Here is a 12,969-nt window from a genome sequence, read left to right on the forward strand (position 1 = left end):
CATTGTATCCTAAAAAGAAGCCTCTGGTAAGGAAAAGCAAGACTGCATACCTGTTGCAATCCTATGTCCAGCCCTTACACATGTGAAAACTAAGATTAGCCTTTCACCTAATGCCATACATTTAAGATATTTAACACTTCATCCCAGAGCTACTTCTTAAAGTATTGGGCTAAGAAAAAGTGAAATTGCCATAACAATAACACAGGGAGGTGACAAGGGTACAGTCCTGAGAATCAAAAGCTGTGTATGCCTGCAGCTTTGCCCTCTATGGGACCTGTGACCCTGGGTAAGCATGTCACCTTCCCAGTCCTCTCATTTGAGCCTGGGTAAGCATGTCACCTTCCCAGTCCTCTCACTGCTGTACGAGATGTTCCTTCCAGTAAATGATTATATTTCTCATTTCTCTGAAGAAAGAGTACATTGCATTATGACCTAGATTTTTAAGGCTGAATTTGCCTATGTGGCCCTTCGGTTTGGGTCAGGATCCTATTAAAGCCTCCTGCAAAGTAAGGCACTAGGTAGCATCTGCCTATAACCCCTTGAGTGACAAGCATCCTGCTTTAAATGGGCCTCTTCCACAACAAGAAAAATTAAGGTGGTCTCAATGCATACACTTTGAACTCATCTCAAATTATTTTACTTAAATATGGAATTCTTTGTGAATAAATCAATACCAGCAAAGGTTTGAGCACTCTTTGAGAAAGAACTTCCTAAAAAAATATTCAAACATTAAATTCATTTCTATTACTCTGTTCACCTACCATAATGAAGATGTATCTAGTGATACTTCTCAAATTTTCTTCAAACTATTCAATGTGGCCTCAATTTTAACGCTATAAGGATCTTGGCATAATTGTTTAACTATCGTTTTAAAAATATTTTGTAACTATAAATGCTAGCTGATCTTTAATGTTCACGAGAGTTTGTTTATACTTAATTTGTATATTCTATTTGAGTGGACCTAAGAAAAATAATGTCTTGGAGAAAAGTTCAAGAATTGTCTTTAGTTCCATTTCATATTATCTTAACCTTCTGTTAATTTATACAGGTATATGTTGTCTAATGACTAATCACTTGTTTATTTCTGTCTGCCATCTTAGAGTATATTAACAAATTATTTAAATTCTATAACAACATAGTCCTAGATTAAACAAACCACCAAAACAAGAATAGTGTAATAGGCTTAAGTCAACTATGCTGATGAAAAGGATATTCGTATTTATAAATTTCTTCACCTTATTTTTCTTCAGTACAAGCTCTTCATTCAGACTAGTAATTTGTCATTTTCCTTTGTTGATTTCTAGTTCTCCAAATTCATCCTAATTCACTCCTTTCTTCTTATTTTGTTTTAATTTAACTTATCAATATACAATGTAGTTGTTTTTCATGTCCCTCACCAGTTCCACTTCCCCTGTCCCTCTGCCCCCCTCCCTCCATCTACATCATATCTGTTCACTTGTCCTAAGATCAAGGAATTGTTGTGATTGTTGTGTCTTCTTCCTCTCCCACCCACTGTTTATTTGTTTGTATATTTATTTAATTGTTCATTTTTAGCTCCCACAAATAAGTGAGGACATGTGGTATTTCTCTTTCTGTGCCTGACTTGTTTCACTTAATAAAATTTTCTCTAAGTCCATCCATATTGCTGCAAATGGTAGCATTTCATTCTTTTTTATAGCTGAGTAGTATTCCATTGTGTAGTTATACCACAGTTTCCATATCCACTCATCTGATGATGGACATTTGGGCTGGTTCCAACTCTTGGCTATTGCAAATAGTACTGCAGTAAACATGGGAATACAGGTATCCCTTTACATGATGATTTCCATTCCTCTGGGTATATTCCCAGCAGTGGGATAGCTGGGTCATACAGTAGATCTATCTGTAATTGTTTGAGGAACCTCCATACCATTTACCATAAAGCCTGCACCATTTTGCAGTCCCACCAACAGTATATGAGTGTTCCTTTTTCTCTGCAACCTCACCAGCATTTTTCACTCTCAGTTTTTTGGATATTAGCCATCCTAACTGGAGTGAGATGGTATCTCAAAGTGGTTTTGATTTGCATTTCCCAAATTCTGAGTGATGTTGAGCACTTTTTCATGTGTCTGTTGGCCATTCATATATCTTCCTTTGAGAAATGCCTATTCAGCTCCTTTGCCCATTTTTTTATTGGGTTATTTGTTTCTTTGCTATGAAGTTGTTTGAGTTCCTTATATATTCTGGATATTAATCCTTTGTCAGAAGTATATTTTGCAAATATTTTCTCCCACTCTGTTGGTTGTCTTTTCACTCTGTTGTTTCTTGTCCTGCACAGAAGCTTTTTACTTTGTTATAATCCCATTTGTTTATTTTTCCTTTGGTTGCCTATGCTTTTGGGGTTGTATTCATGAAGTCTGTACCCAATCCTATTTCCTGGAGTGTTTCCCCTGTTTTCTTTAAGGATTTTTATTGTTTCAGTATGTATATTTAATTTTTTAATACATATTGAGTTGATTTTGGTATATGGTGAGAGGTATGGATCTAGTTTTATTCTCCTACATATGAATATCCAGTATTCCCAGCACCATTTGCTGAAAAAGCAGTCTCTTCCCCACTGTGTAGACTTGGTGCCTTTGTCAAAGATCACATGGCTGTAGGTGTACGGGTTGATTTCTAGATTCTCTATTCTGTTCCATTGATCCGTATGTCTGTTTTTATGCCAGTACTGTGCTGTTTGGGTTATTATAGCTTTGTAATATAGTTTAAAGCCAGGTACTGTTATGCCTCCAGCTTTATTCTTTTTTTGCTCAGGATTGCTTTGGCTATTCATGGTCTTTTGTTATTCCATATAAATGTCAGGATAGTTTTTTTCATTTCTGAGAAAAATGTCATTGGAATTTTGATGGGGATCGCATTGAATCTGTAGATCACTTTGGGTAATATGGACATTTTCACAATGTTGATTCTTCCAATCCAAGAGCATGGGATATCTTTCCACCTTCTTGTGTCCTCTTTAATTTCTCTCAACAGTGGTTTGTAGTTCTTATTGTAGAGATTTTTCACATCCTTAGTTAACTTTATTCCTAAGTATTTAATTTTTTTGGTGGCTGTTGTAAATGGGCTAGCTTTCTTGACTTCTTTTTCTGCATGTTCACTGTAGAAGTATAGAAATGCTACTGATTTTTGTGTGTTGATTTTGTATCCTGCAACTTTGCTGAAATCATTTATCAACTCTAAGAGTTCTTTTGTAGAGGCTTTAGGCTGTTTGATATATAGGATCATGTTATCTGCAGACAGGGACAGTTTGACTTCATCTTTTTCAATCTGGATACCCTTTATTTTCTTCTCTTCTCTGATTGCTCTGGCTAGTACTTCCAACACTGTGTTGCATAGGAGTGGTGAGAGTGGGCATCCTTGTCCATTTCATGTTCTTAAGGGAAAAGCAGAAAGCTTTTATCATCTGTTCAGGATGATATTGGCAGTGGGCTTATCACATATGGCTTTAATTATGTTGAGATGCTTTCCGTCTATACCTAACTTGTACAGAGTCTTTATCATGAATGAACGTTGAATTTTGTCAAATGCCTTTTCAGTGTCTATAGAGTTGATCATATGGGTTTTGTCCTTGATTTTATTGATGTGGTGTATCACATTTATTGATTTGCATATGTTGAACTAACCATGCATCCTTGGGATGAATCCCACTTGATCATGGTGTATAATTTTGTGAATGTGTTGCTGTATTCTGTTAGCTAGTATTTTATTGAGGATTTTAACATCTATATTCATCAAGGATATTGGCCTGTAGTTTTCTTTTTTTGTTGTTGTATCTTTGTCTGGTTTTGGTATCAGAGTGATGTTTGCCTCATAGAATGAGTTTTGGAGAAGGGCCTCTGTTTCAATCTTTTGGAATAGTTTGTAGAGAATTGGTATCAACTCCTCTTGAAGGTTTGGTAGAATTTTGCAGTGAACCCATCCGGTCCTGGGCTTTTCTTTGTTGGGAGACTTCTGATGGCAGCTTCAATCTCTTTTATTGTTATTGGTCTGTTCAGATTTTCTATATCTTCTTGACTCAGTTTTAGTAGTTTGTATGTGTCCAGAAATTTATCCGTTTCCTCCAGATTTTCAAATTTGTTGGCATATAGTTGTTTATAGTAGTCTCTAATGATTCCTTGTATTTCTGAGGTATCAGTTGTAATATCACCTTTTTTATTTCTAATTTTTATTTGGGTCTTCTCTCTTCTTTTTTTAGTTAGGCTTGCTAAATGTTTGTCAATTTGATTTATTTTTTCAAAAAACCAACTTTTTGTTTCATTGATCTTTTGTATCATTTTGCAGGCTTCTATTTCATCTGGTTCTGCTTTAATCTTAATGATTTCTTTCCATCTGCTAACTTTGGTTTTGGATTATTCTTGTTTTTCTAGACCTTTTAGGTGAAGTGTTAGGTTGTTTACTTGCCACCATTCCATTCTTCTGAAGTAAGCATTTAATGCAATAAATTTCCCCCTTAGTACTGTTTTGGCAGTATCCCACAGGTTTTGGTATGATGTATCATTATTTTTATTAGTTTCAGTAATTTTTTTGATTTTCTGTTTAATTTCTTCTTGGACCCATATGTCATTAAGTAGAATACTGTTTAATTTCCATGTGTTTGTATAATTTCCAGAGTTTCTTTTGTTATTGATTTCTAATTTTAATCCATTGTGATCTGAGAAAAATACATGGAATAATTCCAATTTTTTTGAGTTTGTTGAGACTTTATTTGTGACCTAACATGTGGTTTATCCTGGAGAATGTTCCATGAGCTGATGAGAAGAATGAATATTCTGAGGTTGTTGGATGGAATGTTCTGTAGATATCTGCCAAGTCCAATTGGTCTAAAGGATTGTTCAATTCTTATGTTTCTCCATTGATTTTTTTCCTAGATGATCTGTCCAATGTTGAGAGTGGGGTGTTCAGGTTCCCTGCTATTATGGTGTTAGTCTATCTCATTCTTTAGTCTAATAGTGTTTGCTTTATAAATCTGGCTGCTCCAATGTTGGGTGAGTATATATTTATAATAGTTATGTGTTCTTGATGGATAGATCCTTTTATCATTATATGGTGGCTTTCTTTATCTCTTTTTATGGTTTTGGCTTAAGGCCTTTTTTTCTGATATAAGAATAGCTACTCCGTCTCATTTTTCATTTCTATTTGCATGGTAAATCTTTTTCCATCCTTTCACTCTTAGTCTATGTGTGTCTTTACAGGTGAGGTGAGTCTCTTGAAGGCAGCATATTGTTGGGTCCATCTTTTTAATCCAGTCAGTCAGTCTGTGTCTTTTGAGTGGGATTTTTAATCCTTTTACATTTAGAGTTATTATTTGAAGGTGTTGATTTACTGCTAGTATTTTACTGATTTTTATTTAGATGTCTTAAGTATCTTTTGTTCCTTTCTTTCTGATTTTCTGTTTGTCTTCTGTGTTTGTTGATTTCTTGGAGTGGTAGAAAAACTATTTTTTCTCTTTATTGTTAGCATTTTTATTTTACTGGTGGATTTTGTTCTTTTTTGAGCATTCATGGCAGTGATGGTTGTTTTTCAGGTATCAAACCCAGTACTTCCTTGAGAATTTCTTGCAAGGCTGGTGGTGTGCAAAACTCCTGCAGTTTTTGTTTTTCTGAGAAATATACTATTTGTCCTTCATTTCAGAAGGATAGCCTTGCTGGGTAAAGTATTCTTGGATGGCAATTTTTGTCTTTTAGTATTTTGGATATATCATCCCATTCTTTTCTGGCTTTTAGGGTTTCTTATGAAAAGTCTGATGTTAGTCTGATTGGGGCTCCTTTATAGGTGACTTGCCACTTCTCTCTTGCAGCTTTTAAGATTCTCTCTTTGTCTTTGAGTTTTCTTCTTATTTTCTAATTACTCTTTATTTTTATATCATATTGTACTGCTAACTGAATACCTTTCTCCATCCAAACTTTAGATGCTGTTAAATTTCTCTTCTAGGATCTTTTTATTTTTTTATTATTATTATTATTTTTCCTTTTTGTCTTTTTTACTGACCGGTAACGGGATCGCAACCCTCGGTGTCGCGCCCACACCGGGGACCGGCAACGGGATTGCAACCCTCGGCGCTGCGCCCGCACCGCGCTCAGCCAGTGAGCGGGAACCGGTCTCCACATGGGATCCGAACCCTGGGCGGGAGCGCCGCCACATTCCCAGGCGGCGCACTCTCCAGTGTGCCACTGGGCCGGCCCCTAGGATCTTTTTAAATCTTCTTATTTTTCTTTCTGGTTCTTTCTTTCATCTCTGTAATATTTTCCACTCCCTCCTGGCACATCATACAGAATTCAACTGATTGTAATTATTTCATGAGCTCTATATTTAGCAAGATTGTGCTTGAAAACAAACTACCAATACTGTGAACTAGCCCCGAACACAATGCTACCTCAGCAAATCTGCGGGTAAAGCTGTATGGGAATAGACATTAGGCAATGGTTTGTATTGAACAGTCTCTGCTGGAATTTGCCTGCTTCTCTTCCAAATGGAAAATCATTCTAACTTTCTTCTACAGGATAATATGTTTCCTTACTGAATAATCCACAGTCCCTTGCAATCAACAAGGCAAACTTACTTGAGCTTAGCCAAAAGGCTGCATGAGATGGTAATTTCTTGAGCATTAGCACCCCTTCATACTCATATGTGTAAATAATAAAGAAAAATTCTGAATCAACTTTTAGGAAGATGAATTAAAGTTAGGTCCAGTGGACTTTGGTCAAAACACATGCTCTTAGGAGAAAAAATTTTGCACTGATATGATCATTGTGCACAGTATGAATGTACCCAAATATCATACTGTACTCCATAAATATATATAATTATCATGGGTCATTTAAGAAAAATAAATTAAAAAGAGAGAAAAAAGAGAAATAGAAAGTAGAATAGCGGTTACCAGAGGCAAGGAAAGGGAGGGGGTAGGAGGAGGCAGGGAAAGGTTGGTAGGTACAAAGTTACGTTGGATAGGAAGAATAAGTTCTGGTGCCCTAGGGTGACATTAGCTAACAATATTGTATCATATATTTCAAGATAGGTGGCAAAGAGGATTGACTGTCATAACCACAAAAAAATGATAAATGTTTAGTTAGCAGAAATGCTAACTATTCTGATTGAATTGTTATACAACATATGCATGTACTGAAACAATAAACGGTACCCCATAAACATGTACAATGAAAAAATAAATTTAAAAACATCTTTAAAATAAAGGACTTAATTGGCAAGCTGTGAATCTAGAAGGTTCATTTAAAAAATTAGAATCAAAGAGTGTGACAGCTGGAAAGGTCCTAGGGGTCATCTAGGGGCTCCCTCATTTTAAAGATGATGAAATGAGGTCCAGTGGCCAGAGGGGACTTGCTCAAGCCTCACCAGGATTTACTGGTAGAGCCGGTAATACACCTGACCCACCCCAATGCTACCAGTGGAATTTGTTGGAGATGCCAAAATCAGTCTCCTTAAACCTGCTGACGCGATATAATGTGCTATGTAACCTTCTGGAGACCTGTGTTTGTCCTAAAATTGAGCTGAAGAAATTGGAGGACGTATTTGCCTATTGTTTTGATTTCATAAGTGTCCTTCATTAAAAGTTGAGTTAGGACTGTCACAACTGCCTAAGTAACTTTACTGTGGTTTTGAGTCTTTTCAGTGTATTGAAGGTCTGTTTTTAGTATATTGTGGTCAGGGTACATTCATTGTTTCCCTTATTATAAATGTAGTTTTTAAACAAAGTGAAATTCATGGGTAGGGATGTTTTAATAGAAATATTTGGGAGAAAATTCCTCATTTCCTAAGCATAGCTTCCATATATTAAAAAACAATTGTGCTAATTTTACATTTGGGTTTGACACTTCTGCTCAGGTCTTAGTCATAGCACAATGTATGGAAAACTCGTAGGACATCAGTTTAGCAAATGGAATGAAATGGAAGAATTATCTAAAGAAACAAGGCATCTGGGCAAGAACCCAAGCACCTGGCTTTCTAAGATACATAGCGTCATTTGGAATAGCTGCTCCGTTCCTGTGTGTGTAGTGAGTATGACTTTTATAAGCACAGAAATCTAACTGCCTATACAGAAAACGAACTGCCTATATTTTCCCATAACTAAACCTAAAGCTTATCTTAAGCCCTCATTATTCTTGAAGATAGAATTAGTCAATTCCAAGTACACCTGTCACTGCAAAGATTTTACAGTCACTTTAGGATTTGTCCTGCCCCTTTCTTCCTCTCCCTGAAGGGGGCTGTAAATTCCAGAGGCTGCCTAGCATCGTAGCCAGGGCAGGGGTGGCACCCAGGGAAAGCAGACGTTCTCTAGTTCTCTGTCCTACAGTGGCATCCAGTGACAGCAATCCCACCTGGCCCTTGGGGATGGACCTCTCTGGCACCTACTGGGGTGAATTCATCCCTCTTTCCCCACGGGCTGCCAGATGCACACCCTCATGTTGACTAAAAGAGACCTCTTGTGTCACCGAATCAGACCACTGGCTTTTCTCTAAGTGCATATTCCCATTGCTCTGTCTGTATCCACATGGTTCTCTCCATTTGTAAAAATCTTCTCCACCCTGATAATCTTGTCTCAAAACATTATTCAGTCTTGAAAAAAATTCGCCGGTTCTGGCCAGAATGGGCCCCCCTGCCTACGCTCCTGCAGACCGCCCCCATAGAGTCGCAGCTGGGGTCTTTGGTCCAGGCTCACGTGACTGTCAAGACCCTGTAGATGCTTCTGACTTGGGCCCTAAACTACTGTTTTACATTCAGAATTTAAATTCAACTCACCAAAAGGCAAGGCAGAAAAAAATATGACCAGAGTTATAATTATTAGAAATAAAAGAATAGTAAGAAAAGATGGAGAATCAAGAGGCCTGTCCCCAATCCCCAGAGCTGCCACTAATCGGCTGTGTGACTTTATTTTTTTTTTTTTGTCTTTTATTTTTTTTTTTACTGACCGGTAACGGGATCGCAACCCTCGGTGTTGCGCCCGCACCATGCTCAGCCAGTGAGCAGGAACCGGTCTCCACATGGGATCCGAACCCTCCGCGGGAGCGCCAAGCAACGCACTGTCCAGTGCGCCACTGGGCCGGCCCGGCTGTGTGACTTTAGGTGAGTCCTCAGCTTCTTTGTGCCTCTCTTTCTCACCAGGACAGTAATGGGCTGGGATTAGGGTAGGTGAAGGCCTCTTTCAATACTGAAATCAGGTGACACAGATTTCTTTTTTTTTTTTTTTTGTGACCGGTAAGGTCATCTTAACCCTTGGCTTGGTGTCGCCCGCACCACGCTCAGCCAGTGAGCGAACCCGCCATCCCTATATAGGATCCGAACCCGCGGCCTTGGCGCTCCCAGCCCTGCACTCTCCCGAGTGAGCCTCGGGGCCGGCCCCTGACACAGCTTTCTTACGAGCCAGCCCCTCTCTGAAATCTACTCTCAGACAAGATTGCCTTCCCCATGCAAGTGGACTTGATTTATCTACTCACCACGAAGTGCTTCTGTGCTCAAGGTGAAGTAATTCCCTACCCCTTTGCAAAATTGCCGCTGTGAGCTTGCCTTAAAAAAAAAAAAAAAAATGTAAGAAAGCAGAGAGAGTACATTGAGCTCCATAGAAACAGCGCCGGGGCAAATGAGAACCGGACAGGCACTGGGCAATTCTGTGCTCTGCTGAGGAAAAATAACTAAACATAAGCAAAGGAGATCCTAAGAAGCCGAGAGGTAAAACGTCGTCATGTGCACTCTTTGTGCAAACTTGCTGGGAGGAGCACAAGAAGAACCACCCAGAAGCTGCAGTCACCTTCTCAGAGTTTTCTAAGAAGTGCTCAGGAGGTGGGTGACCGCGCTGCTAAAGAGAAGGGGCAATCTAAAGACATGGCAAAGGCGGACAAGGCCTGTTACGAAGGAGAAATGAAAACCTATGTCCTTCCTAATGGGGAAGCGAGAAAAGGTTCGGGGATCCCAATGCACCCAAGAGGCCTCCTTCGGCCTTTTTCTTGTTCTGTTCTGAGTATCGCCCCCAAATCAAAGGAGGACATCCTGACCCATCCATTGGTGACGTTGCAGAGACACCAGGAGAGAGGTGGAGCACGAACACTGCTGCAGAGGACAAGCAGCCTCACGAGAAGCCTGCCGAGCTGGAGGAAAAATACGAAATAACGTTGCTGTGCACTGAGCTAAAGGAAGCCTGATGTGGTGAAACGGAGTCGTCAGGGCTGGAAAAAGCAAGAAAAAGAAGAAGAGGAAGATGAGGAAGATGATGATGATGATGAATAAGTTGGTTCTAATGCAGTTTTTTTTCTTTCCTATAAAGCATCTAACTTCCTGTGCACAGCTCTCCTTTTGTTTTAGTTTTTTAGTGTTTTTAAAATTTTTATTTATTTAATGTTTAGATAGAAAATTATTTTCTCCACATACAAATGAAGGAAAACATCACAAATTGAACTTAAAGTCAATTGATAAGGAACAAATTTAATACAGAAAGATTAACATCCTTAATGCATAAAGAACTCTTAAAAAGTAATTAGAAAAAATTTTAGAAATTTGGTGAAGGACATGAGCAGACAAGTCACATACCCCAAAGAAACACGAGTGGCTAATAAATGTACTCTAAGATACTCATAGAAATGGAAAATTAAAATGGAAAAAATGACATTTTTCATTTCTTAAACTGAAAAAATATGATACTGTATAATACTGGTGTTATGAGAGAAACGATGCCGACAAAATAGCTACAACTTCTTTTTGCAATTACAGAGTGGTCTTCAGTTAACAGTTATATTCTATAAGCTGTGTTAGAGACAACTGAAGAAGAAAAAACAACAATCCCCATATATCACTAATTTGTGCTGTGTACCTGCAAGAACCTGCTTTAAATCCCCATGCCAATTTACAACTCCCACAATGTGCCAGGTGAGGTTGGCGGCTACTGAAAATACCACCAAGACAGGGCTATCTAGACACATTCAATAGTTTGTTGACTATACAAAAAAGACATTGCACAGTTTAAAATCAAATCTTACACAGCCTTACCCTTTAATGTTTTTCTTTAAAAGGTGAGTTGGGCAGGCAAGCAGCAGACTCAGAGGGGAGTATAAATATACATTGGCAAAACTTTTTGAAGAACAGATTGGGTTCGTAAATAGAAGCCTTTAAAGTGTTCATACACTTTCAACTAATTATCTTACGTATTGAAACCGTAAGCAAATAATCAAAGAAAAAAATATACCTATTATTTTTTGGAAATGTACAAGGCAGTTATATAAAGGTAAAAAAATGGGAATAAACTGAACGTCCAACAATATGAGAATGGCTAAATAAATTATGGACCTCCATAAAATGTAATATAATACAGTTGTTAAAATCATAATTTTGAAGAGTATTTAAGACAACTTTTCAAGATGTAGTGTTAAGTGAAAAAGCAGGATGAAAAAACTGCACTAAAAATAACTATGTATGTTTAAACTCCAGATATACCTCCAAAAAAATGACTGAAAAAAATTTTTTAGGCATTTACTTAATAAAATGCATCCCAAAGAAAATAAAGACTATGAAATAGAAAAGAAGCAGATCCGTAGAGGAGATTTCAGTGCTGTTAGCAAAGGTACCATCATGCTAAGTAACTACTCTCAAGAACCTATCACATTAATTGTCCATCCTTATAAATTTTCTAGTTGGGAAGTTGTCATACATGTAGCTATAGCCTGCATGAAAAATGTACACAGGTGGAGTAGAATACAGATCAGCTAGAGATTAACAGGCAGGCTTTCCCCAGGGGACTAAGAATTAGCACCTCCTTTCCATGTCTGACCCAGGCTTAGAGAAGAAATTGAGGGAGCAGAAATTCATTAATTAAGAAATTAATGGAATGAAGTTTTTTTCTTAAAAACTTTTTAACATCTTTATTGAGATATAATTTACATATCATAAAATTCATTCATTTAAAGTGTACAATTTAGTGGCTTTAATATATTCACAGAATTGTGCAGCCATCACCATGATCTAAATTTAGAACATTTCATCACCTCAAAAAAAACCCAGACCCATTAGCAGCCTCTCCCTATTAACTAACCCCTTACCCTAAGCAACCACTAATCTACTTTCCATCTCTACAGATTGGCCTACTCTGGACATTTCATAGAAATAAAATCATACAATGTGTGGTGTTTTGTGGCTTCCTTCACCTAGCATGTGTTTTCAAGACTCATCAGTTTTGTAGCATGTATCAGTACTTCATCAATTTTTATGGCTAAACAATATTCCATTGTTTGTATCAACCACAATATTCCATTGTTTGTATCAACCACATTTTGTTTATCCATTCATCAGTTGATGGACATTCGGGTCGTTTCCACTTTGGGGTTATTATGAATAATGCTATGAACATTCATGTACAAGATTTTGTGTGAACATATGTTTCCATTTCTCTTGGACACATACCTAAGAGCAGAATTGATGGGGCATATGTTTAACCTTTTGAAAAACTGCCAAACTGTTTTCCAAAGCAGCTGAACCATTTTATGTTCCCATCAGCAGTGTACAGGGTTCCCAATTTTTCCACATCCTCATCAACATTTATTATTATCAGACTTCTTTATTCTAGCCATTCTAGTGGTATCTCTTTGTGGTTTTGATTCTCATTTTCCTAATGACTAATGTTGTTGAGCATCTTCTTATGTGCTTATTGGCCACTTGTATATTTTCTTTGGAGAAATTTCTACTCAAAGACTATGCTTATTTGTAATTAGGTTATTTGTTTTCTTTATTATTGAGTTGTAAGAGTTCCTTATGTAGTCTAGAAGCCAGTCCCTCATCAGATAAGTAATTTGCAAATATTTCCTCGCTTTCTGAGGGTTATTTTTTCACTTTCTTGAGGGTATCAGAGAATGAAATTCTTTTCCCTTAGCTGTTAGGTTTTGCCTCTTTCATGCTACCATCTCTGTTTTACTTCAACTGCAATAAGATACTGGG

General features: G+C 37.6%; 1 pseudogene; it reads left to right on the forward strand.

Annotated features, from left to right (window-relative positions):
• Window positions 1-9,689: 9,689 nt before the first annotated feature.
• LOC103602834 lies at window positions 9,690-10,275 on the forward strand (annotated as a pseudogene).
• The last annotated feature ends 2,694 nt before the right edge of the window (window positions 10,276-12,969 follow it).

Source organism: Galeopterus variegatus, unplaced genomic scaffold, assembly GCF_000696425.1.
Source record: "Galeopterus variegatus unplaced genomic scaffold, G_variegatus-3.0.2 Scaffold4329, whole genome shotgun sequence".
Lineage (NCBI taxonomy): Eukaryota > Metazoa > Chordata > Mammalia > Dermoptera > Cynocephalidae > Galeopterus > Galeopterus variegatus.